The 26,433-nt window shown below is 45.9% G+C and overlaps 1 long non-coding RNA gene across 4 annotated transcripts in view; it reads right to left on the reverse strand.

The window, feature by feature from the left end:
• Nucleotides 1-839: 839 nt before the first annotated feature.
• Nucleotides 840-26,433, reverse strand: part of LOC142417718 (uncharacterized) — a 34,241-nt gene continuing 8,647 nt past the window's right edge. For 2 of the 4 annotated variants that reach the window (XR_012778109.1, XR_012778110.1), the window contains one exon: nt 4,371-5,304. This is a non-coding gene — a long non-coding RNA (uncharacterized LOC142417718). Of the gene's footprint in view, nt 1,350-1,752; nt 1,850-3,409; nt 3,636-4,370; nt 5,305-11,698; nt 11,887-26,433 lie in introns of those variants that run through there. The other 2 variants (XR_012778111.1, XR_012778112.1) reach the window with 2 other exon arrangements.

Consider the following 26,433-nt stretch of genomic DNA (forward strand, 5'->3'; position numbering starts at 1 on the left):
TTTTTTTAAGTGCTTAATGAGCAACAATCACACCCTTCCTCACATCACACCCCTGCAGCACCCACCCTTGGGTCAGACACAAGTTTTGGACGCGTTGCTGCAGCAGTGCCACAGCCCTGTCCATTAAAACAAAACAGAAGAAAGAGGGGGATGGACCCAAGTGCATTAGAAAGTTTTTCACGAGCATTTCAGGCATTTTGGTGGTTCAGCAGAAATTTGGTAGCATATCCACACCAGCGACAAATTGACCTACACTGGAGTTTAGTGTTTCAGATTCCAGGGCACATTATCTAGGCTAAGGCACTGTTTCAAGTTATTAGTTTTATAGCCTGCTTGTAACTACAGAGAGCAATTTAAATAATTACATCCTTGCCACAGAGAGCTTGAAAACCTAGCCGGCTGGGCAAAAGGCGAATGGGAAGGTGTGACAACACGGCTGGAAAAGCGATCAGCCAGGGAAGCGGGCCAGAAGCGGCTGGGAGACACCCTTGGCGGAGAGCTGCTCGGCGATCTTTGCTGAAGGGGCACCTCGCTTCGGCTGCACTCCTAGCAGCCCCCCTCATACCTCCCCACTGGTACCACCAGCAGCCGGGCGGCCTCAGCACTGAATGGGCACATCAAGGGTGCCATCCATGCAGGAACCCTTTTTGCACCTGGTTCCTCTCTAGGAAGTGTGCTCGGGGCTTGAAAAGGGGTGGTGAGTGCTTGGGCAGGGCTCTGCCCATCCTGGGGAGGCTGAAGAGAGGGGCTTCCTCCGCCAAGGATGTGACTCCACAAGCATTAAGCTTGCTATGGAAAACTGGACAAAAAAGCAAAAGCCAAAAATCTGGATGCAACAAAAATGGAAACTACGAGGTGGATGTTGAAAAAGACTGGGATAAATACCAAGGTGGCACAGGGGGGGGGCATCAGCCTCCCCCAGCAGCGTGAGCTGTGCAGCGGCTGCTGCCCACAGGCTGTGCACCGCACGTCGGGGGAGCCCCAGCGAGCCCCCCCACCCCTTCACCTCCCTCTCGCCAGCCTCTCCGGCAGGCAGTCGCTCTTGCTCCGCACCATTTGGTACCGAAAAAATGCATGGGGGCAGAGGGAGGAAGCCAGGCTGTACCCAGCTCACACAAGCACTGGCCACCGGGACAGCCCCTGAGCGGGGAGGGTACCAGTAAATAATCCACGGAGAAGAGTAGTCGGCGTTGTGGCTGCTCTCCTGCCTGCCTGGCCTGCCATGCTGTCCCAGGACAGGAGAGCTTTCCTCGGCTGGCCATTTCTCCTGCAGTGGTAGGGGTGGGTGGGAGCCACCTGCCCGGCCGAGGTCACCTGCATTACGCCTCCCGGTACCACCGGCACCACATCTGCCAAGAGAAAAGCACCAGATCCATTCAGTGGAAATGATGAGGGTTTATACTACAAATCTCTGTTTAGGGCAGTGTTAGTCATCTGCTGTGGGTGTGATTCAAGACCAAAGTTAGCTGACCAAATTCCCTATATAGTCAAGAAAGAGACCAAGAAAGACAGGGGTGTGATCCAAAATGCCTACGTTACACGCCTGAAGTAAAACAGCGTCAATACTTTCATTGTATACAGAGCGGTATTTTAGTTTCTGGCTGTACAGAATTTTCTGTGGAATCTGTAAAACAATCTTTTAATACTTCATCAAAGTGGTTTCCTTTTTTCTGCCACCAGCAGGAGGTATCACACGTGTTTTGCTGGTATGCACTCACCACCAATAAACAGCACCATTTTGGCTACACTTACCAGGTGTTCTTGAAGGTTTCGTGCAGAACCAATCCAAAAAACACCCCAGGAGCGGCATTTCTCTCCACCGCCTCCAAAGTAGGGCTGGCAAAGACTGCTGCAAGACAGATCACAAAGAGGAGTTTTTAAGAGGCCTTAGAAATCCAATGCAAATACACAGAAGTGAAAGAAATGAAGTGAGGACAGAGAAAAAAGCACAAGACCCCTGTAAGGGTTCAGGTCACGGTAAATTATGGGCATGAGGGAAACTCTGGGCGGTTACAGTCACTGCAGAGGTGAAGGGAGCAGGAGCCTGGGAGACAAACGCACCTCGGAGATAATAAGAGTTAGGATTAGTGAAACACAAATGACAGAATAACTGAACCAAAAATATATCTGCAGGGACACGGGTCATTTACTGCCAGCTGTCAAGGAACTGCGTAAGAGTTGCTATCTTTAGTTACCCATCGTCTGAGGAGGCAGAGAAAATGATGCAGTGATGCAGCAGAGCTGGAAAAGAGTAAACATCATAAAAAGTTCATCCATCAGGTTGGAAGGGGCAGGCCAGCTAGCCTAACACTAATATTGGCGAAATAACAAGCTATTTAATTTCTGAGCACTTCTAAGGTTATAAAGAGCACAGCCAAAACTCTGCTGCCAGTTTTCCTATCAGATTTCCGAATTCCCTTGTTTCCTCCCTCATCAATCATTTTGCCTTCACACCATGCTTCAGATGCTGGTTCTTCTTCCCTCCACATCGTCATTAAGCCCACTTCCCCCTAACTGGAGATGCTTGCATGTTTATATCAAACAGCTTATCCAGTGACACCATGATTTTCTATCTTTGGAATAACCAACTTGTCTATTTCCATACACGCTGTCGTGATCCAAAGTGATGCAATCTCCCAGTTAGCATCCATCAATTGTTCTTAAACAGTTCCCTGGGACTATTTGTTATTGGCAATTAAGTTTTGTTGGTCACATAAAGTTGTGTGCCATTGTTTTCGTTTCCTGACTGGAGGACAAGGCAAGTCATTTCAGTGCTAATATTAACACAGCGTGATTTTCCGTTTGCTTTTGCAAATACTTGTACCTGCAGCTTTGAAATAATCGTTCTTTGAACCACCACGATATAGTATGGTTCAGTTGACCTAACAGTCATAACAGGCACATGCAAATGGATGGCAAGAACAGTTAAGCAAATTTCCTTAATTACATGCACAAATATGCGTGGATTTTTGTTCTAATACTGTTTACCCAGTTCTCCATTACAATTGTTGGCCTGTTTTCCTGTATTTGTGTTCTCTTTCTTTCTTCAGCTTCATTTCTTCATGGCCATTTCCTTTTCTTCCCATATTCATAAGACCTCTTTCTCTATTCATTCCGCTACCTGGTGAGCTTTCTCCTTCCTGAAATGACTTATCCTTGGCAACCCTTTAATCAAATCTTCTCTATTATATACTCTGTTATTACTTGAAATCTAATCTCCTCTTTGGCAAAGTTTGTTTAGGATGGGTCTTGCTTTTCCCTTGGGATTCATTTTGCGCACTTTTTAGCAAAACATTTTAACTAGTTGTCAAAGACCTCAGCCGAAAATTCTAAAACAGGACAGCTGCCACATTAATAAAACCAGAGATTGGTAAGGAAGAAAACTGTTATTAAAAGTAACACAGCAAACCTGTGACACTCTCCACTCTGCTTTTGCACGGTTTGGAAGCCGGGCAGACGGGAGGTCTGGTGTGTAACCGAACGATGTGTGCTGCCACCTGGTTAGCCTCTGCACAGGCTGGCTGGCTCTTTTCAGTGGACTCGACACCTGCCCTCAGGGTAGCAGCAGCAGTCATGCTGCCCTTGATGCCTAGTAGCTGCTCATCTGATGCGTTCACACTTAGGATCATTCTGACCTTTTCACAGGGGACAACCGTAAAGCTAAGATGGTCCCATTTTCCTGGGTATTTTCCAGAAGAAATGCAGAGGGGAATATTAAGAGTTAAACATTACAATAGAGGAAATCTCTCTTTTTCTTAAGGGAGGAGGTATGACTTGCAGAATGAGTGCCCTTCAGATAAACACCACTGCGATGAGCTATCAACGTGCACTGCCATTTTTTCCGAGCATGCCCCACCCCAGCAGAATTACATTTTCTGCCCATACAACAAGTGAGAGCTTGTGGCATACCCTTCTTCATTAAAATGAGACACTCTTAAAATAAACTTTATGAGGCAAGCAAACCTCTGGTGCGGTGCTATCAAAGGAGAAAGATCTGCACACACACCAGTAAGAAATTGCATTGTGAAATACTCGCTGTTGACGTGCAGCTAAAGGAACACACATCCACCAAATGGAAGGAAATAAAAATTAAATTACCCAGCAGTATTTTTCTCCCTGTTCATTCAGCCATGCTCCTACCCAATTTTCTACCAATTCATTTTCAGTGAAACTCAATGCATATATACACTGTAACCAGCTCTAGCTATAGCTCCTTTCTGGACTTTAGAACTTGGCAAGGTAGATGTATTAAAATAATAGTCCTGTTTAAGCATAGTTTTCATACCCTTACTGTCACAGTCACATTGAAATAGTGTCTGGGGAATACAACATTATCTCTTTATATCTTTTATTATCTTTTGTTACGGCAAACTCAGCACGGAGAAATATATAAGAGACCTAATAATAGAAATCAGGAACTTGAGAGAGCAATGCAAATCCCTGATCTCAGTAATACGACAGGCACTTAGAAGATGCAAATTTGCCTTTTACTCCTTCAGGCAGGCAGTTGGCCGATGACTGGGGAGCCAGGCCAGGGTTCACAGGCCTGCACCAAAATTTCCAGTTCAACCACAGCTTCCTGCCTGACCTTACTCTAGTCACTTAATTAATTCAGTAGATCTGTTTACAGTTGGTAGAAGGAGAATGCATGCTTTCACTATCAGAGGGTGCTTATGAAGGTAAAATCCCTTTACTGCTGGAAGGAACGAGAAGTTTTGAGGGCTCTGGCAACGTCTCACTGGATTTTAAACGCTGATTTCGCTGCTGCATCTGCAGGCACAGGTTAGACCAACAGGCTTGTGGTCAGGCAGAGCCTCCTGTTTCAGGGCACAGTCGGACACGCTGTTTTGGTTGGAGCTGCTGTGGATTTAGAGGTGACCTTACCCTCCAGCCGCTTGCCACCATTTTCCAACCGGGGTGGTTGTGCCTCTGCAGACACTGAGTTTAAGGAGAGCAGCCTGTAGAGCTTTAAAGCCACAGCTTTAAAATTAACAGTTTAATGATTAGTTAAACTGTTGCGCCATCTATGTTTAGACGTGTCCTGTGTTAATAGCGTGCTCAATCGTCCCTGAAACGGCACAGCGGGACACCTCCCACCGAAGCTCAAGTTCTTGACCACAGGCGTGCCTGGGCTGACCACATCCGTGCAGCAAGGGGGTGACGCCCCCGTGCAGCACCTTCCTTGCCCTTCAGCCGCGCTCACGGTGGGGTCGGCAAGCTTGCAAGTCTCATCGACACTGTGATTTCCATTCAGTTGCCAGGACCAACATCAGGGAAGGTCCGTGAGGCTCCGTGTCTGGCCACCTGCAAGAGATAAACAACACAGCTCAGTCAGTGAAGGGAAAGCTCTTAAGAAAAGACCAAGGGAGCTCTGGCTGTAGCTGGCAGGAGAATGAGTTCGTCATTCCTCAAAAACAAGAGACACCCAACTGCGTTTTTTTTCTCAAACCGCTACCCTTCTCGCCACTTGCTTTTTAAAGTAGTGTGGTTTCATGTTCCCTTTTCTAAAGTGCTAGGCGTTGCATGGTCAGGTGTCCCTATTTTAGAAGTCCAGTTCTTTTCCTTACTGCCCCCTCTGCACTGTCCTCTTCACAGCTGAACTAATATCACTGCGATAAAGCCGCGTCGAAGATAAAGGAATCGCTGCCGCAGCACTGCTGTCGGCAGAGGCACATGCTGTCCTTCCAACCAGATGACTGGGGAGGGGGGAAAGGGTTTCAGTAGAAGCGCTTTGGATACTTCCTTCTTAGGAAAGCTTTCCACTGGGTTTTCACCCTAAAAAAGAGGTGATTCAGGCCACGCTACCTGTCAATGCCTCATTTTAAATGTGGGCAGTCTCTTAGAGGCATATACCGCCCAAATGCCAATGTAACCACTTGCAAACACAGTTGCTGCATTTGCACTCGGCAGAGTAGCTCCTTGTCTCAGGCAGGCAAAGGGTTCTGCAAACACCCAGAAGTGCTTGTAAACACCGTGCACGCAACTAGCTACCATTTTGCCTTCAAATTAGCAGGCTGAGTGTGAACCTGGCTCTGAATTCAGCGATTGTTTTGCTTTGCCTCTGAGGCTGTGCCTTCAGCACTCCACCCTTTGCCTTGCACGCACACACGCACGCCCCTGCCCCGCGCAGCGACAGCACCTCTTGGGAGTGCACGCGGAGCTCTTGCTTATGACCATGGAAGTCCTGTCCCCCGATCACCCCACAGTGACACCAGAGCATTTTCAAGAGTAGTTACAAAAAGCAGAATAAAATGTAAAACAAATCAGCTTCAGCAGGCTTACTGTTACAATGCAGCCTATTCACCAGCTGGTGTCCAACACAGGCACCCCTTAGGAGAGCAGATAAGGGCCAGCTGAACCAGCCACCCTTCGCTCCCCTGCTCCAAGAAGAGCTCTCCACTCCCCTGTCTCACTCTCCTGGCAAATCCTCGTCTTGCTTCCCAGCCACTTTTGGAACCAGCTTGATCCCGCTGCTTCTGCTTCTTTCTCCATTAAGCAATGGTTAGGACAGTCACATAGACAAAGGAAGAACTACTCCCAGATCTCAGCAGTGTCTCTGTTTTACATGCAACAGCCTCTGGACAAAATCCAGAGGAAACACTGGGGTCAGCACAGAGATCCCCGGACCACGTGTGAGCAGAAGCCACAGTGGCTCCCACGCAGGGCACTGCCCCACTCCTCGGGCCCCACGAATGGTGCGCACCAGGTCCCTCCAGGCTGAGGCAGAAGCTGAACAGGCGTTTTCAAGACCACAGCTTCAAACTTAGTCCTTACTTGGACCTGGGCTTGTCCTCCTACTTACCTCTCAGCTTTACAGGCTGCTGCGGAAACAATGCCCCTGCACTTGAGAGCTCGAGTCGTAAACAAGGCAGATTTTCCAAGGGAGTTTCCCAGAGGTCCAAAAAGCCGTGAGATATCCAGCCCTCGTGGCTTTCAGCTCTGCCCATTATTCAAACGTGGTGCATTTCAAAGCATATTTCAAAGAAGGCTATCATCCTGGAAAGGTACTAAGTTGTTAATTATTTGACGTTGGTTGCAGGGTGCAAGGGGAGTTTGCAATCCACTAATGACTGCAGAATCACTCAGCAGCAACACATCCGAGGGAGCCTGGGAGATAAATGAGCTGTTTATGAAAACTATTTTATTGTGAAAAGTGTTAAAGGCATCCTTTAAACTGCTCCTCCTTGGCAGGTTTTATTAGCAATTCATTTGTGTCACACCTCAGGTCAAGCTACTGTAGATCTTGCAATGATTTTTTTTTAAAACATGTTTTTATTTAATCGGTGTCTCTAAGATTGTTTTAATCCTGTGCATGCCCTGTGAGCGGCTGTCTGGGTCCTCTTCCAAGCTGGCCTCCACAGCGAAGCGTGCAACTTAACTGTGTTTCGCTTTGTGTGACTGCCTTTACTAAAGGACCACTGCCACACACTGGCAAACTTTGAAATATATATTTTCCTAAAGTCCCACTGACCTTTTTTTCCATTAATCATCTCTGCTTCCCAAAGGATTTGTGTGGAAACAAAATTTCTCTCTTTTCTTACCCGGATTTATCCCTCTGCCCGATTGTATCAGAGATGCTGCACAATCTGCTCCGCAGGTGACATCAACTTTCATCATCACAAAAGCTGCTGGTAGGAGGAGAGGGCTGGCGATAGCACGACAAACTGAGCATTTACACACAAATACTCCAGTAACAAATCAGTAATGACCAGGAAAGTCATAAGGGGAACGCTGTGACTGTGGTGGGGCTCGGCTCTGACTTCCTGAAGGTCTCTGGGTGAGCAGGTGAGGGTCTTCCACGTCCTCTCAGCTTCTGAGAAAGTCCTGGTGCCGTACTACAAGGATGGTCCCAGTTCAAGGGTAGCTTGCTACAGAAATCTCCCCCAGGCTTTCAGTGCTGTCTCTGCACAACTGTTCCTGGGAACATGATTAAACTTGTCTTAAAGAAGGAGATGCTAACACAGGTTGGCAAGAAAAACATCACTCAGGCTTCAGGTTCAGCTTGTGCTGCCACTTCTCAGGCATTAGAGAAAGCCAAATCCTGCAGAGATTACTGGGCCAGATGGATGGGGCCGTGGTTTCTCTTCGGCGTCCCAGCTCCATCACTTTTTTCTCCCTCCAGCTGGGCATTATCAGTGACACCGTGGTCTAAAACACAGACCTGAAAGGATAATTTGGTTCTCTCTTTTACTAACTTTGGCAAATGGCTTACAGTCACGATTACAGAAGTTTGTTTTAATCGCTTGTGATACCCTGGGGTGTCCTATTTATATGCAACTATTTCGCTTTATCAGTTTTCTAGCTGGACTTTTTTCTTCCCTGAAACCTGAAAGGTTCATGACCACGCTTGTAAGAGTTCCTCAAAGCTGCCTGCTGGGTGCCGTGGTCTGCAGTAAAAGCTTGGCCCATACCTAGTGGAAATTAACAGGACTGAAATGGACTTCAGATCCATTTTGAAATATTGTCACTTTGACATCTACTTTAAAACATTTTCAGGTGTATTCTGTAGTAGCCCTGAAATTATTTTTCTTCTCCTCAGGTGACCTCTCTGAGGCTGGAGCCACTTCTTCGCCCTGCTTGGGAGACACTTAACCTGATTTTTAAAATAATTTACAAGCTACAGTGCTTTTCCCCTTCTCTGCAAACACTGATCGAATAGCATTGCTTAGAGCAGTGCCCCACGTCTGATTAAACTGCCTCTCAGGTAGAAAACATTTCTTCTTCTGTAGCAGTATGTCAACAACCGTTGGAGGCTGTTACTGATGAAGAGGAAAGCTGATGGGAAGAGCAGTTTCAGAAGTTGTTATTACGTCCCAACAGTTCCAGCCCAGCTGAGTCAGATGCGGAGAGACACCCCTCATGCCTGGGTGTCCTCCTGATTCAGTACAAGACATACCGAATTGCGAATGGAATGAGTTCCTAAAAAAACCCTAGGAGGTAAGGTTTCTATTAATCGCTCCTAAAGCCTTGCAACGGTGAAAATTTATTTCATTTGACTACAAAGTTGGTGCTACCAGCATCGTTCCAGCCTTTCTTCTTTTTCATATTTCTCATCTCAAACCCTTGAGATCTGCCGACTTGCAACTCACCTGCCACAACTCTTTCATAAACGCATCCCAAAAACTGATGCTGAGGCTGAGAGACATGGTTTTTTAAGCTAAACGGTCACATAAAACTTTTGCCTAATAATTGTGGTCAGTTATAGCTGCTGTGATTTTGTTGTTGTTGTTGTTACAACATTTTTATGACAGCAAAAGCCTTAATATAGAATCAACCCTTCAAGCATACAGAAGATTTGCTTTTGTGTATCTTGTATTGCTATATATTTGCTCAATATATATTGGCAAAGCATTTTTGCCTGTCTGCACTGCCTGCAACCAGAGGGCTGGCCAGTGTAGTTACTCTGGCAGAACTTTTACATCTAAATGATGCCCAAACCCCTCAGCTCCCATAATCACTTGGTGGCACCAACAGAGCTCACGTGCCTGAACTCTGCGGGTGGGCGCTTTGGAAAACAGGAGCAGATCGGAGGCTTCTTTTCCCCACTGAATTTAGTAATTTCAAGTGGACGCTCAATATTTTTCTGCAGCATGTATAAGAGACAAACAGCACTCCTCTGCTGAAGACTGTAATTTTTCCTGCTTGGTTTTTCCCTTTTTTTTGCAAAGGTGGAGGTGGAAAGTAGCAGGCTCATCTTTTCTGAAGTGGCTAGCCTTCAGGGTGTGTTGTACCAAGTGTCAGACACTCACTATAGCCCTTTCAATAGAGATGCTCCTGTGCACTTTTTTGCTACATCTTGTTTGTGCCATGATTTCTAGGAGTTCACTCTCCTTTTGTACTGAGGGGCTGTATTCCTTATTTGTTTTTAGAAGAATTTTAGCTGAAAGATTTTCTTTCATTTTTCACCAGTTTGTGAGAATAGGTGTTTGTGTAATAGATCGCTTAATAACTAGAGCTGCATAGTAATTTAAGTAGACAATATATGGAAAGTCCATTTATCTTGGAAATCCCTTTAACTTCAAAAGCCAACAGATCGGTGAGCAGTTTGTCATGGAGCATCAGCGTGATGGGACCTGCTTTTCTTCAGTAGCACAGGCTGCATTCAGAGCAGTCAGGATGCCAGTGAGAGATGCGCATAAAGACCCAAAAGGCTGTGGGCCCCGAAACGCTCTTAGGCCGAGCCCAAGCAGCCTGACCTGTCGCACAGGTCCTGGTCACAGAAATGCCTTTTTTCACATGGCATCAGTACAGTTTTCTTGGCAGCATCACTTTTATCCTCGGCTTGATGAACTCCACCTGCCACGGCAATGTATAGCTGAACATCCTTTCCCCAGCTCTTCTTGCACGGTACCCTTGACGCATGGCAGGAGAGCGTGGGCACAGCTCTCTGAACAGACGTGGGTGTCAGCTTCCCTCAATAACCATGCCATGTGTCAGGAATAATCTCCTGTTTGTCTTCACATGTGAAGAGCCGATCTCCTTGGGTCCTTTGCAGTATGCACGTTACTGATACAGCCCAGCTTTCACTGGCTTGGGTTAACTGTGCAACCCTTGGTGCAAGAGCCCTCTGCCCCCGACGTCACCTACCCACCCAGCTGCACAGGGTGAGGTGGGAGACAGTTGCATCCTACCCAGCACGTGCAGTTTTCCCATGTCCTGTGTAGCAACCTGAAGCTGCTTACCCTGTTCCAGCTCTTCCTGAACACCTTCGCCTCTCTCCCCATTTCATTCCACTTTACTATGGGATTTCTTGCTCTGTCCTTGAAAGCATCTGAAATCACCTATCAGAGGAAGGTGCTGGAATAAGTGCTCTGACCTGGCACGTCCTATTGCAACATCATTATTGAACTTAGCGGTCAGTAAATCCTGCCTCAGTTCTGCGCTCTGCCTCTGCTGTCCGTTTGCCTGCTGTGATAATGTCTAGTCCTTTTTGTAGTTTCATCCTTCTTACAGCATCCACTTTTCCTGCAAAGCTCAGAAATCCTCCTGTCTGTCTGTGCAGAAGACACTAAAATGCCACATAACAAATTGTTGTTGTTATGTGCTATGCTAGGACCATCCTCGGCATTTCCTGAGGCATTTTTATGTCTGATTTTTAATTTCTATACTGAAAGCTGCTTGAAGCAGAAAGCATGTTTGCCCTCATTTCTCACCCCGACACCCAATGCAGCACGAGCCCTCGTGTAACCATGAGGCACCATGCGTGGTGGGAGCAGGATTTCTCACCTCCTTGTTTTGCAGCGTGTGGCTCCCTGTACCCCGCTCTCCCCACAGGTACTACCCAGCAGGCAGATCGTGAGCCTCAAACTTCATTCAGAGAGACCCCCTTTCTACCCGAGGGAGATGCTATTTCCATAAAACTCTTCTTTAGAAGGGGCTTATTTCTGTAGTACCTTTTAAATTTTGATGTTTTGCAATGAGATGCAGTTTCCTGGAGGGCAATGTGACCGTGGGCCCACCTTTTATCTCAACATGCCATTGTGCAATGTTTGGAGGAGACTCCTGCTTTTCATAACTCATCTGCAAAAGAGAGCTCTGCACAGCCAAACTCAATAAAAAATATTCTCCTGGGGAAACAGAAGTATTCTCCAGGCTTTGTGTATATGTACAGCAGGATGAAATGCATAAATTAAAAGGATAGGTAGTGGCTCTGAAGAGTTTAAGCCAGCCAGGATACTCATGCACTACATACATTTATTAAGGACAGGTTTTATTTCACAGGGAGCATTACTATTTCACGTCTGACTTTCACAGTTGTGGTAAAATACACAGTGGCATTTGAAGGTGGTGGGACTGCTGTGAAACCCCTTGCTTTGAGCGGTTCCCTGGTAGGAGACCTTTGGCACTGGGAGATGGCAGAGAAGAAATTCTGGAACAGACCGAGAGCTGAAAGAAAGCACAACTAAATGTCACAATATTTAAGTGCTGTGAATAGGGAGTTTGTCTCCAAAAGAGTCACACGGGCCTTTATCCGAAGGAGATAGGGTTGGAGGTGGTGGGGTTGTTTGGGGTTTTCATCCTCGTTTGCCAGCACAAAGCTACTTTCTGCCTGAAGGTGCCCCTGATGAGCACCCTGGGCTGCAGGCTGGTGGCCTATCACTAAATAAGTAATGCCTGTCAATACCGTCGCTTGCCCCTTGCCACAGCAGGCTGGCAAGAACATGCCGAGCAGCCGAGGTCTCAGCGCCAGGAGCCAGCCATGCTTCCACACACGGCCCGCGGGCGAAATGTAAACCAGACGGGAACCTCTCCAGCCCCAGCAGGCTCGCCTTCCACCCGGTCTGCAATTAATTAAGACTGAAGGGGAGGTTTTGAATAACCCCTTTGTGGAACAAAATACACGCAGTCAAAACCCAGCTGACAAACACAACAAAACTGACTTCATGGTTTCTTATGAGAAAACCATTAATAGCTAGAGAAATGAAGAAACACTTTGTTCAAGTCACTGGTGTAAATGCAGCATATTCAGATTACAAAGCAGTCCTGCCCTGCTATAATAAATATCATATAGCTTTATCCATGGGTAACCAGGTATATAAAAGCCAGGAATAACACATTAGGTTTTAAGTTAGCGTACAGTACCCACTATTACATTTTCATGGAGTTCACTCACAAAGAGTCAGCGCTTCCACAGCAGCCGATGCCTCCGACACAGCAAGCACCAAGAGGACGGTCACCCGATACCCACTGCCATGGCTCTGGCTTGCTTTCAGCTCTTTGTCCGTGCCCTCCTCTCAAGTCAGCACCCAAGGGAGACGGAGCTGCGTGCTAAAACATTTCATAAAGATCTCCTTTACCTCTGGGGCATGTTGCCTTCTTTTCTGCAGTGGTGTACATTAGAGCCTGCTGACAAACAGTGGCAGGTTGCTCAAACAGCTAGGCAGGAAGAAGTGGGGAAAAAAGATCATATTTAGGGAAAACATTTACAGTCTCCAGACCTTAGTCGGGGTGAAGTTTAATGGCACATGTTATGTGGCGGGTCAGAGCAAAGGCTGTAACAGGCTCCTCTCCCTGTACAGGCTGTGAAAGCAGTACTCACCCCCTGTTTTACTGCCAGTGCCCAAAAGCATCTCAGCGGTGTCCAAGCCTGGCTGTTCCCTACTGTGGATATCTCTTGCAAAGGCTTTGTGGGAAGGCTGGTTAGCCACTCTCCGTGATGCTTGTGAACCCACCACCCAGGGCCAACCATGCGATGGGGAGTGTCGGTCCATGAAACACAGACCCAGCAGGTCCTGATCCAGTCTCATGTCACGTTCTCCCTTTGGGCGTTAGCACCTGAAGCCCCCAAAGTCTGCAAGCATGTTCCTGTCTGCACCAACCCCCCAGCTCTGTCTGGAGGCTCCTATCCTAACCTGCAGGTGAGAGACCTGGAGATAAGACTGCAAAACTCATTGATCTTTGAGGCCTAATCCAACCTGGGAACCCAAGCCCCTTGCTGGAAAAGGCGGCCACCATGCCAAATCAGCATTTCAGGCACAAATCTGGATAATTTTTGCTAATACCATTGTTAACATCCAGAAACACGGTAATTTTTAAGCTTATGTCATCTAAAATGAAGTAAATTCAGATCGACAAACCGTATTTTCATTAGGTTCTCAGAAAATCAGGACAGCACCTTATTGTCTCCCTAGTTTGACAGCAGTTATAATTGACTGTCCACATTTGTCTCCATCATTCTGAAGGCTTTCACGCATCAAGCATGCCAGGTGGGATAACAAATAATTGTTCTACTTCCAGAACACGAAAAGAACCCACTGCAAGACAAATGAGAAAATCCTGTTTCTACACCTTTGCCAGCCCTCAGAAACCTGAAAGATTCAACTTGCTGAGGTGGTAAGTAAGTGTGCAAATTCAACAACAGTTGCTATGGGCTGTATTCCAAAGTACTTAGCCACTCTGTAACAAGCTGTCTTTACAGACTTATAATCTGGAGTGATGGCTAACCTCTTACAGTTGTTACCCAATAATTTCAAACACGAAGTTGGTCCTGCCTCTTTACCTTGTCCTGTCATGTTACAAGACTAACTGTTCTCTTCAGGCCCATGAACAATGAGATGATTGTACCATCCTCTGGGTAAGCAAGATGTGCTGAAAGCAACCACGACCATATCCCATAAGGCTTCCAGTCACAAGAAAGGGGCTCAACATCTCACGCTTGACCCACTGAGATCAGGAGACCATGTCACAACTATCACTGGTCCTGCAGTTTGGTACTCACCTGCCCACGGGGCTTTGCTGCCTTTTCTAATGCATGCACAGAGCTCTTCCCTCCACACCTGGTAAGAGATGTCTCCTTCCTCTCTCTCCCTCATTTCAAATGTGTGATCCTAAAGGTTATGGTTTATAAGCAGGCTCAGATCAGGTCCTCTATCAGGTGTTGTAGGAACAAGGATCTTTGGGTGGACTCCCTGCTCTCAAACCGGCTGGGACTACTAATATCAGCCTTGCTTGATCAACCACCTTTGGATTTTCAATGCTAATCTCTCCTGGTCTCTCTGACTCTTCTCCTGAAAGACCATGTCAATTTGATCTAAAAAGGTGGCCTGGACAGAACAGATTGGGATCACTGTGAAGAACTGAAAGACCTGACTTTTCCCTCCCCAAAATCACTGCAAAATTATCTGGTACACAGGTGGCCTTAGAAAGATTTCTCACTACAAGCCCTTCATGACTTTAGATATACAGAAATGTTAGAGATGAAGTCAAGCTTTTTCTGAAGATGAGATCTTAACTTGAAAGGGACTGCTGAAAAGCTGGATGGGGCAATTACCCACACAGAAAAGCATAGTTCCTAAAGAACACAGACACCCATGGGTTTCCACTCATCTCTCCCTAATGCAGGCTTGGTCTTTAGGTCATTGAAGATGGATTGTTACAGCTGCCATTGTGGGCTAGGTGGGACTGTGGCAGGGCCATTACTCCTCCTCTACATATACAAAGATACTTTATTTCAGTGACTTGCCTCTTCAAGCACTTGCTCATATGGCAATTAACTTAATGCACAAATTTCCTTCTACTAGGTTTTCTCTCATTTCTTCACAACTCGCCACACCTCCAGTCAGAGCTCTCCTTCCTCCTGGTAGCTTTGGGTCCGAGTTTCATGCTGTGACTTTCTGCTTTCATCCATGGGATGAGCAACCCCTTCTTCTAGTTCAGCTACTTCTTTAGGCTCTTCAGGAAATACTAAGGAACAGGTTGTTTCTTTGCACCCCGCTTTGACCAAACCACAAGCTTTTTCTTAAATATCCGCTCTGGCAACCACAACACCACAGGAGCTGTCTCCTCCCTGGCTCTGACCCCAGGTCCTTTGGGCAGATCATTGCATCATCCTCTATTATAACCCACTGAATGCAAGGACCTACTCAGCATTTTACCTTGTGCTGTAATTTCTTGTGTATAGTGTGAGTCAACAGGACACACGCAGCCCTGAGAAAGAGCAAAGAACTTGCCACATTTACACACTCAAAACTTTTAAGTTTCTGAATAGATCTTCCAGCTGGACCACACGTTTTATGATCTCCACAAGATAAGCTGAGAGTGACATTTCTGCCTAAGGTTTCTAAGTGATACCTGCACATAAAATTTCTCATCAAGCCCTCTTCAACACAACAGAAAGGATAAGCTGTGTCTGCTCTGCTCAAACTTCGCAGAGCAGAATTTCCCTTTTGCCAAGAGAGACCAGCACTAAGCATTTCGCTCAAAAAAATAGATGGGCAGAGCTAGGAACAGATGGGGAAAGGGGGGTACAACTGGAAATTAAACCTCAAGCTTAATTATGTCCTCCAGTAACTATACTCACAGTCATTTGGACTTTCGTCTATCACAGATTTGTTAAGACATCAACCACTTCATTAAGAAGACAATGAAAATGTGTGTTCAAAAGTAAACCTCTGATTTTCCACTGAAGGGAGCATTTCTTTCTACAGCTCACTGTCCCCACAAACCAGGAGAATGAAACCAGGAAGGAAACAGAAGAATCTAATAAAAATGTGACAGGTAGAAAAAGAGGGGAGAAAAATAAAGAGCACTTTAACTGATAAATCTATCATAAGACACAGTAAACTTTGCAAAAAATTAACAGTTTTATTCTGATCAATCATTAGGCATAGGCAGCTGTCGGACACTGACCCGGGATAAAAAACAGGCTGTAACTTAATCACTTCATGGAGAAAAGTGGTGGATAAGGACTAGTTTTTAAAGTCACTGTTTTTGAGGTGATCAGCATAAGATACTTTAACAAAATCACTCTCAGAACGTAAAAAGGTGATTAGAAGTTGCCAAAAATCAGGAGCTCTTCTGGAGTCTCAAACACATGTTCATTTAAAATTCGTATTAGTACATGGGTTTATTGAGGCCGTTGCGACAGGCAAAGTTTTAGTCAACAGCTTGTTCTTTCTCTGTGTCATGTTCTTCGTCCACTGCTACTTTTTTTTAAACACAAGCCCACACATTGATTTTGTCCAAAGTACAACCAATAGCACATAAATATTGTTTACATTTCTATAAATGGAACAGTTTATTACAGCAATTTCTGCGTGATTGTTGCTCTGCACAAGAATGTTTTCAATGTCAAAGCAAGAAGGCTGCTGAAATCCTGCTTGAAAGCATTTTCTATTGTCCATGGAGTATAAAAAGAAAAAGCCCATGTTTCTTAGCATTTTAACGATTTGATAGAGTACTGAAGCTTAGGTCTGAATGCACAGCAAAGTACGATGACTCTGCCCATCTGAAGCCACAGGAAAGTGCTGGGTTGTTAAAGAAAGAGCTCCTGAAACCTCCACATTAAAAGAGATTAACAAGGTCATGAAAGGGCCCAGCTGCCTGTGCCAGGCCAATCCTTGGGCCTGGAGGCTCTGCATCGTACAAAGCACCCATCCAGGGACAGCATTCACTCACCTGACATTTCGTCTTGGATTCATTTTGGATGGCTGTAACAAACTCCTCTGCAACCTCCAGCAGTCTCCAAACTGCAGTGTCAAAACTCAACTGGACAAGCGCTCGAGCAATCTGGCTTTGCAGTTACCCATCCTGGGATGCGGGGACAGGGCTAGAGGCCTCCAGAGGTCCCTTCCAAGCCAAATCTTTCCACGATTCCATGAAAACATTGCATTTTTTCTATTGAATCAATTAACATTTGACCCCTATTCAAAGCGAGCTTCCGTTATGCTCAGATCTTCCCCCTCCCCACCCCCCCAAATCAACTCTAGAAAATTTTACAGGTAGGGCCCTCTCAGCCCTACCTGTAAAAAAGAGGAATACAACATTTGACAATTATTTAGTTTAACTGAACACCTGCTGCCTTATTATAATGGAGAGAGAAGTACTGTGAATGCAACTCTAAAAATAGGAAGGGACTGAAGAACACCCGTAAGAAATCCTCTGTGTGCAATTTCTGAGAAATACACTCATTATCTGGCTAGAAACGTTAGCTGTCAACTAAATGCGACTCGGGTACATACAGGAAAAAACAACTCAGAACATATTCCTCCGAGTATCTAAAGATGAAATTTCCACACCTTTGAGAGCTGAATCATATTGTGCTTCCATTTACAAAGCTCCTATTCACTTCAGTAGTCAAGTATGCATGGGAAGTGCATATTTAAAAAGAAAGGAGCTTTTGCTTAGACCGGCAAACAGCAGGATAAAACGCTATCATTTTGCAACTTGCCAGCAGAGCAGAGTGAGGTGGACTAGAGACCATAATGAACATAGAATCAGAGAACTTGAATATTCTGCCACCATCTTCTGCTTTGGTGTTTTGGTTTTGTTTTGTTTTTTTTTTTAAGAGCCCCTGCAACAGAAATACATTCAGAGATATGTTATTTTGACCATCCCTGGTAAATTAGCACACTATACTCCTATTTCCACTTGGACATTACAGTAGACTATGGGCTGGTTTCCACCTGTCCATAATCTGCTCAATATTAAATCAAATTAATGTCATACATACAAAAGTAAAGAATTAAATCTCTCCCACAAAGTGTTAAATGTGGGTAAGTTGGTTTTGTTTTTAGCACAACTAATCTCACTGCTTCTTCACTGTTAGCATTCAGATTCCCTCTGAAGTGCTGCTAAAAGCTCCTCCTTCCAGCAGACACTGCCTCCCGCTTTGCCCTGGCCTGGGTGGGTGGCAGAACAGGAATCCTATTTCTGGGGTTTGTTTCATAACTACAGATATTGTAGCAACAGGCTGCAAAAGGCTTCAGGCATAAATGCCATGGGACAGGTTAGGCACATGGTAGAATATAAGCAACGGGAAAGGATGTCATGCCTGGAAAGCCTCTGGGCTTTTCTCCTATTATCCCTCTTCCTAATGAAAGGTATTACTTCTCCTTATCAGTGTCCCTGTGCCATGCCTATGGCACTGTTAGGATGACAAGTTTATTTGTCACGTTGCTATTAAAGCAGGGGGTGCTGGTGCCAAGCGACTCGCAGAGCAGGGCTCAGCACTGTGCCTGCTCTGAGGCTGTGCCCTGAGGACACCCGGCCGTACCCCCACTTCCTTGCTGGAAAGAGGGAGCAGGGCATGGGTTTCGTCTGCAAAATGCTTGCAGGTCTCCAGACAGAGAATGCTTTCAGTCGCCCTGAGCAGCAGCTGCTTAGCAGTCAAGTTTGAAATACAGTATTTTCAAGATTCAAGCAAACCTGGTTTTATAACATGCTCAGGGAGCAGGAATGACATATACTGTGTCACCTGCTGCAAAGACCTTCCTCAGCAGATTAAACCAACAGACCAGATAAATGTATATATTATTCAATGCAGTTATTCATCTACAACACCAGATGAGAAAATTAATTAATTTACTAAACAGCAGTTTACGTCCTTTACAATTTTTAAAAGGGGGGGGGGAGGGGGAGAAAATCTGCCTCTACTTATGAGATTCTCTTGTCACTGTGTTACTGCCATCTAGCATTAAAACAGAAAGAAAAATCCCTTTTTACTGAATGGCAGTATAGCAAACAGGAATCCCACAGCTTGCCATGGGTTCAAATGCAGTCAGCAAACTCTGCCAGCTCAAGGCTAGGAACCAAGTCGGATGATGGCCTGCATTTGCCTCCATCCGATCACCCACACCAGGAGCGGGCTCAGCAGAGAAGCAGCAGAGCAGCACACGGTGCTGTGCCGCTGCGGGACAGCCGACCTTGTGTGACTGCCCTCCGCTGCTACCGTCACCCTGTGAGCAACGGGAGGACTGATGTCCCCAGGGCTGTCACCGTGGCCAGACCGAAAGAGGATGGCCAAGGCTCCCCGATTTCCAGGCCAAGCCTGCTGCTCCATTACCCCTTAAATACCTGTCACATCTCAACTTTCGCTCACCCCACCATGAAGCAGCCAACCCTCTGACAGGATCCACACTGCGTTTCTGAAAGCAGATGCAAAGACATCAGGGTTCTGCCATCTTTTACAGACAAATACTGTCTGGGTGCTGCGTGTTGCACTTACATGTGCTCTGTGCAAACTGAAACACTGAATTAAAGCAGGCTGTTTAAATCAGCCGGCCCGTACGTAGAAAAGAGGAAGATCAGAGGGCACTGCAAGAAGACGACCTGGCTTACACAGTCCAGCTCTTCCCACTTTCTCTGAAAGAAATGCTGGGATCCCAGAGAACTGTGACATCTCAGGTATTTAAACTCTCAAACAACACTTATCAAGCACTTGGATCAATTTTCTTCCATGTAACAAAAGGAAGGAAAAGTGGAGATGCTGCCTTTTTTTCTCTCAAATCACAAAGTAACCTTTTAAAAACAGGGAGAATTACTTTCATATTTCGCTTAATTTTTCGGCACTCTTTACCTCCCTAAAAAAAAAGATCTACGTTAATTCTGCTAATCTGCAGAAAAAAGGAACCCATCCTTCCCAGGTTCTTGTAATGGACTCGTTGCCCATTTTAAACCCAAATGCACCCTTCTGGAGGTACCCAATGTCTCTGTTTTTAGGAATAATGATGAACAAAGCCAGTTATTAACATTTTGTTACTTATTCCACAAACATGGGACCAGATTCCCTCGAGGAGACGATAATCTTTCCATTGTATGTCCCACTGAGCAAATTACAATCTTGACATAAAACAGGAAGACCTAAAACCACCTCATAGAGGGAATGAGATCTTTCTGGTCCCACGTTTGTGGGATAAAGCAACCAACCTATCTCATCTCATCTCATGGAAGCTGGAGATCTTGACAGCAGAGTCTTCAATGGAGGGAGATAAAAAAATCGTAGCGGATGAACCACCCCATCCTGAAGTCAGTGTCTAAAATAGCTGGGATTAATCACTCTCTGGAAGTTCCTGGCTCTCTCCACTGACTAGAGAGGGGGTTTCATGTGAGGCATCATAGTAAACAACAGCTGTTTGTTGCAACAGCACAGTCCCATTCAAGACACTACGAAAACACCCGTTTACTGCAGCAACTAGAGGGTTTCACCCAGTGTTGCCAGGGAAACCGCGGTTTTTTGTCACAGTCAGTCCTGAAGGAGGGCTGGATGGCCGCACTTATGCAGGAACTCCTGCAGGGCTCCAGCTGAGTCAAAGAGTTGCTCATCAAGCGGTTCCCCCGCAACCCGATGGCCAAAGAGGCACCTTCCTCATTCTTTTATGGGTATAATCTGTACTTCCCATCCCACTCTCCCCAGGTCTTCCTTTCTAGGCAGGCTGCGTGGTGCTTGCACCACCCACAAGCTCAGCGGTAGTGCTGGCTTTCAGTATGCAGGGCAGAGAGAGAAATGCCAACCAGAAGAGTTCCTCCACTGTTGGGTAGAGATGCTGATGGAAGAAAAGCAAGAGGACTACAAGAATAGCTTACTCCATTCACACAGCCTGCACTTGCTGCCTTTTTCAGGCACACAGGGATAGGGTTGCAGTTAATCAGAAGATCTGTGCAGGAATCCCTATTTCTTCTGGAGAGCAGACACCTCTCTCCAGTAAGGCAGTAGGAAAATTCCAGCAGTAGGGTCACAGATGGGATATTCCAGGTGCCTGAGCTCAGATGGCTCTGTCAGCTGCTTTGCAGAAGCTTATGCTTTGTATTCAGGGAAAAAATGCAAAAAGAAAAAAAAGGCATATTCAAACAGAAACACCTGTTTCCCACAGGACCACAAAATCCCCAGGGCCGTTCTCCTCACAGAAGCTGTAGCTCATTAGCAGGGACACCCAGCCTTGCAAAGAGCATTTGAAAACACATTAGCAGATGTAATAGCAGGCTGTTAAGATATTTAAAAAACACATCCAGAAAGGTGCTGGTTATTTGAGATTGTTCATAGAGAAAAAAAGCCCATGAGCTGCACCGAACATGCCAAACACCATCTTCTGCCTCCTCCAGGTGCACCACACCACACTCCGCAGGGAAACCAAAACATGCAGCACTCCGCAGCATGCAGGGAAGCCCAAACCAGTGCCTTCAGTGGCAGAGTATGTATGCAGAGACAGGTAAAGAGGAGAGACAGAAAAAACATCTCCCAGTTCAACCAGAAAGCAACTGATAGCAGCACCTGTCCTGAACCTTCTCTTTTTTTTTTTGTTTGTTTGCTTTGTTTTTTAATGGGAGGTGTCATGGGCATGTCAGCAGAGCTTGAACTGCACCACAACCAAAGCAGTGGCATCTTGGAGGGATTTCACCATGGCAGTCGTCAAACCTGGTGGGGAAGAGCCCCTCCCCAGCGCCAGCATTGGGGGACCCATTTCCCCAGCTTGCCTCTAGCAGTTTAGTCCCTCATGCCCTGCAATGTACATGGGGCTTCTGCCAGGCTGGTGGGGAAGGTGACCCACCTCTGTCTCCTCTGGAAATCCTGCCCACACTGACCTCTCCCCAGCCCACGGCACACACCCCCAGTGCAGGGTCCCCATAGGCAGCCCTTATCCCTCCTCAGCCTAAACTCCAAAGCTCCTCAACCCACATCACGGTGGGGTTTCCCACTGCCTTGCCCCCAAGATAACGGGGTTTCCCCCGGCACACCTCCAGCTGGCTCTGCTGCCCTCTCTCCACCACCCAGGTCTCCTCCCTGGTGACCCCGTACAGCCCATCCAGCCCCCTCGCTGTAACCCCTGGGGCTTCTGCAAAGCCTCGTTAAGGAAATCACAAAGTAGCACAGACCCCTTCCTGGGGTGCCTCAGCATCAGTCCCCCCTTGCTGGGACACAGTGCCTGCCTTGGACGCTGAAAACTCTTGTGGTTCAGTGGTCTGTGGAGGTACTGATCTGCAAACAAGCAGTGCCAGTTGCTCACCTTGCAGAGGAAAACCCTGAAAATGCCACCTCTTAGAGGGTAAACCTAGGCAGTGAATGAAATATTCAGGGAAATTTTTTTTAAAATACTATGATTTTTGAGGAATGACACTACTGTATAATCCTGATCCCACTTCCCTGTCAGGTATATTTTCATCTTGAAATCTTGGGGCATCACTCACTCCCAGGGAGATTGTCCCTAAAGGAGAGAAACATGCAGTGAGAGAGACTAGACCCAGACCCACCCTTAGAGGAACAGCATACGCAGCACTTTATCAGCCTTTAAAAGCAACACATGTCTGAGAGAAACAAAAAATAAGAAACTTTTTTTTTTGTTTTTTTACGAGCTAGAAGAATTGAGCAACAATTAAATCAGCCTGGCTAATGCTCATGCAGAAAGTATCTGAAAACCAGAAACAGAAATAGACTCCTCTACCTCTAAACCTGCAAACACTTGCACATCAGTAACTTGATTTGGTACAAGTCTCACTCAAAGTTTCCAGCAAATGCAAAATATTATGTGTGTAAATTACCCAGTGTAAAACACGTATACTATTAGATATCAGACACTGAAACACAACACTTGTAATGCGAAACATTACATCAGAGAGCATCCCAGCACTGCACCCACTGACAGATGAGCTTTCATGATGGCTGTATTCTGAGACACAGGGGAATTGTTTTCTGCTGCTCATTATGATGACAAATACCTTCTCCGTAGGGGAAAATTTATTACAGAAAGTTGCTAAGGCAAAGACAGGACATGGCAAACCAAATGGAGAAGCAGAAGAACGGAAGAAATCCTCAGCTACACAATGAGCAACAGACACCAAAAGCAACGCTGGCTGCAGGACATCCACGCAAACCCCGCTCCCATCACACCAGTAATCGATAGTGCCTGGGACAGACCCTCAAAGTGCTGGGCCATCAGATGAGCCACACACAGGGAGGTCTGCAGCCAGCGCAGGACACGCTTGCACTCCCTTCAGCATGTATACGGTACGGCACACGCAGGGCATCTCAGTCCCAGGCCATATGGTGAGCCCAGACCCAAGGAGAGCATGGGATTTGCCTAGTAAGAAGTTGAAAGAAGAAGAAAAAAAAGACAACGAAAAATCAAACAGGCATACAAGATAATGTGGGCTTTAAATAAAAAGGGATATAATTGAATAATTCTATTCTATTCTAATTCCCATTCAAATTATGGGAATGACATTAAATTTTTCTATTTGTGTAAACAGAGTGCCAGAAGAAATAGCTTCTCAAGAAAGGGAAGCATGGACTGATTTTGCAGAAGAAGATAAGAGTTTATCTTTCAGCTGCAGCTTGATGATAAAGAAAGTAGATGTAGTGGAAAGAATAAGAGCCGAGTATCACACTGATCTGCGCCTCTCTCTTCGTACCTACTCGCTGGCAAATAAGGAAAATATTACAATTTAGCTCAACACAGGCACTTCAATTTAGACATACAGTGGTAATCTATTAAAAAAAGGGCAAGTGACGTGTGTGCTCATGAACTCCAGAAGAAGGAGCCGTTCAGCAAGGCACGGGAGAAGCAGCCATGTTACACACCGGCATTGGATGCCGATTTGGTTACCAGACTGGGGAGTGCGGAGCAAGAAATCGCACCTGAGCCCTTATACTTCCACCAACAGCCAGAGGCTGTGCTCCTCCAGTTAGTCTTGTGTCCTGCACAATGCTCCATGCAAAAAAAAAAAAAAAAAGTTTTTTTTTTTCCTCAAGTTTGTCCAGCTGTGTACAGCATAAAACTTTCCAGGAAGACATTTGGTACAGAGGAATACTGTAGCCTCATTCACTTCATTTAAGGCCTCTGTTGCTTTCCTGTCCAAATAATACGTGTACAACTTTTAAATTGGTTAAAAGGAGTTAAATGGAAAAAAATAAAGGAAGAAAAAAACCCACCCCCAAAACCCTGGGTGAAACTTTAGCAACCCAGCTAAGATGAAGACGTGCACGTCTTTGTTTCAAGTCATTTAAACCCGGGCCCATTGGGTTCTATGGATTACTGTAGCACCCAAATTTTTCCAAAAATGTCAGACAAGTTTACCACAGCAATTAAGCTGTCTGCCATCTGTAAAAGATTTGCCCAAGAGTTTTCCTAATGTTTTTTTCCCCCTGAAATACATTTAACTTAATTCTTTCAACATTTTGCCTATCATTCAAGTCCATATACATTAAGTATTGCAGAGTTGGCTAGATTTTTGAGGGCAACTTTTCCTTCTAAGGATTAGTTGTGCACTGGCGCACTGAAATTTTATATACAGAGTAACACTCTGAATATGAATTATTTCTTGAGGAACACTGCACCTATTCTTGGAAATGAAGAAGTAAAAACTTTACTAGGAATTTCAGCCAAGGAGCTGAGATTAACACCCTTTATTCTCCTCCCAAATGGTGAGTTATTTTCAGAATACTAGACCAGGCTCAAGCTTAATGTCTCCATCACACTGCATTAAAAGTGCCCTACAAGTAAATATGTGCACTCAGCCAGTGACAATGAAAGACGTGGATCTGAATTCTTGAGCACGTTGGAGAAAGTTTTAAGTTTTCTCAGCAACATTTAGCGTACCTTGCGGTCCAAGTAAAACAGCGGTTAGGAAAGCTGAAGGATATTCTTTATGTTTCTCCTCCTTCTAGCTTGCATATAAACTGGTTGATCCCAACTGCCTAACACTGGTGAGTGTTCTCACTTTTTGCTATGGAAACTGTATTTTTATGTAACTCCCTAAATACAGATTGCTTATGTGACAAATAATCAACCAGTCTACAACATGTTATTTTCACTCCCTGAGCATTTATGCTTTTATTGAGACTTCTGTTCTTCCATCATATACCCAAATACTGAGTCTCCTAAAATAATCTCTGAAAAAGTAATCCATTAATGATTAAAAGGCAGGAGGGTTGGGGGCACAACCTTGTTCTTGTCACATAGATGTGGTGTCCCCTTTGGAGCCTGATTTTGATAGAGTTGGGAACAATTTTATGCTGCTTCTGTGACTCTGCAGAAGCGTAAGATAAGGTCAGGCCTTAGAAAAATAGAGAATAAGGATTGGAGTTTTAACAACGCCCAATAAATGACTACATAAGTGAGAAGAGTGGCAATTACGAAAAGAAATAGCTCAATCCCTCACCTGGGTTCAGCCTAGGGCCTTTGAAATCCTTGAGTGACACGATCTATCTGTAAAATATAAAATGCTCCTTTGCTGTCGAAAGCACGTACTGAATTTTGGGACGGTGATTGTGTGCAATTAAAAACCATCCATCAGCCTCAGTGATTTTATAGCTGATGCTTCATATTCATAAAACAATGTAACAACATAACACCCCTGGTTTCTTCTTTCAGTTTCTTATCACATGTTTTTTCTGTTTCTGTTTCTGAATTTCATCTGAACACCGAAGCCCTTTGGACATGTCATCCATTTCCTAGGAAAGTACCTAAGAGCACAGAAAGGGCTGATCACAGTTGAGTAGTGGTCCGCATGACCGGTCCCACCACCCTCGCTGGGAACACCAAGGCAGCAAAACACCATGCACAGTCCTCGAGCCAGGGCTAAAACCCCAAGCGCCATGCAGCAGCACTCGCAAACCTCCCAGCTGCAGGGCTTCTCACCGCTCCTTCCCTGCATCCCCCCTGCCGGCCGCATGGCATCAGTCCACACCTCCCGTCCTGCTCCTGCGCCGGGGCTGCCACCTCCGCCGTTCTCTGTAGCTGCAAAGTGGAGACCCCCCACCATCCTCCTGTGCCAGCCTGAGGGACTTGGCTCCAGGCTGGCCGTGCTTGGCTGCCGCGGGCTGGCTCGGCCATGGCCCTGCTAGTCAAGCCCACTGGCTGCCAGGGTTGGGACAGCCAGATTGCTCTCCCTTTGGAGCCATCACTCATCAAGTCTCTGGCAGATTTACTGTCACTGACCCCTGTACCATGAGGTAGCGTCTCTGACTCACAGGTCGTGTGCCACAGCTGTACAGGATGGCAAGCATCAGGGCTGGGTTTTGGTTTTTTTTTTTTACAGGATGCTTTTAAACGCAGTGAAGAGAGAAGCACAACCGGTGTTTATTTTTGGTTGGGGTGTTGAAAGCCACCCAAACAATACATCGAGCGCTATTTGGCTAAGCTTCAGTATTTGCTGTGTCAAATACACATGCTTCATGCTACGCCTGTCCCCTGCTGCTGTATTTACTCCTAGTGTTGCAGT

This window comes from Mycteria americana, chromosome 1, assembly GCF_035582795.1.
Source record: "Mycteria americana isolate JAX WOST 10 ecotype Jacksonville Zoo and Gardens chromosome 1, USCA_MyAme_1.0, whole genome shotgun sequence".
Classification (NCBI taxonomy): Eukaryota; Metazoa; Chordata; class Aves; order Ciconiiformes; family Ciconiidae; genus Mycteria; species Mycteria americana.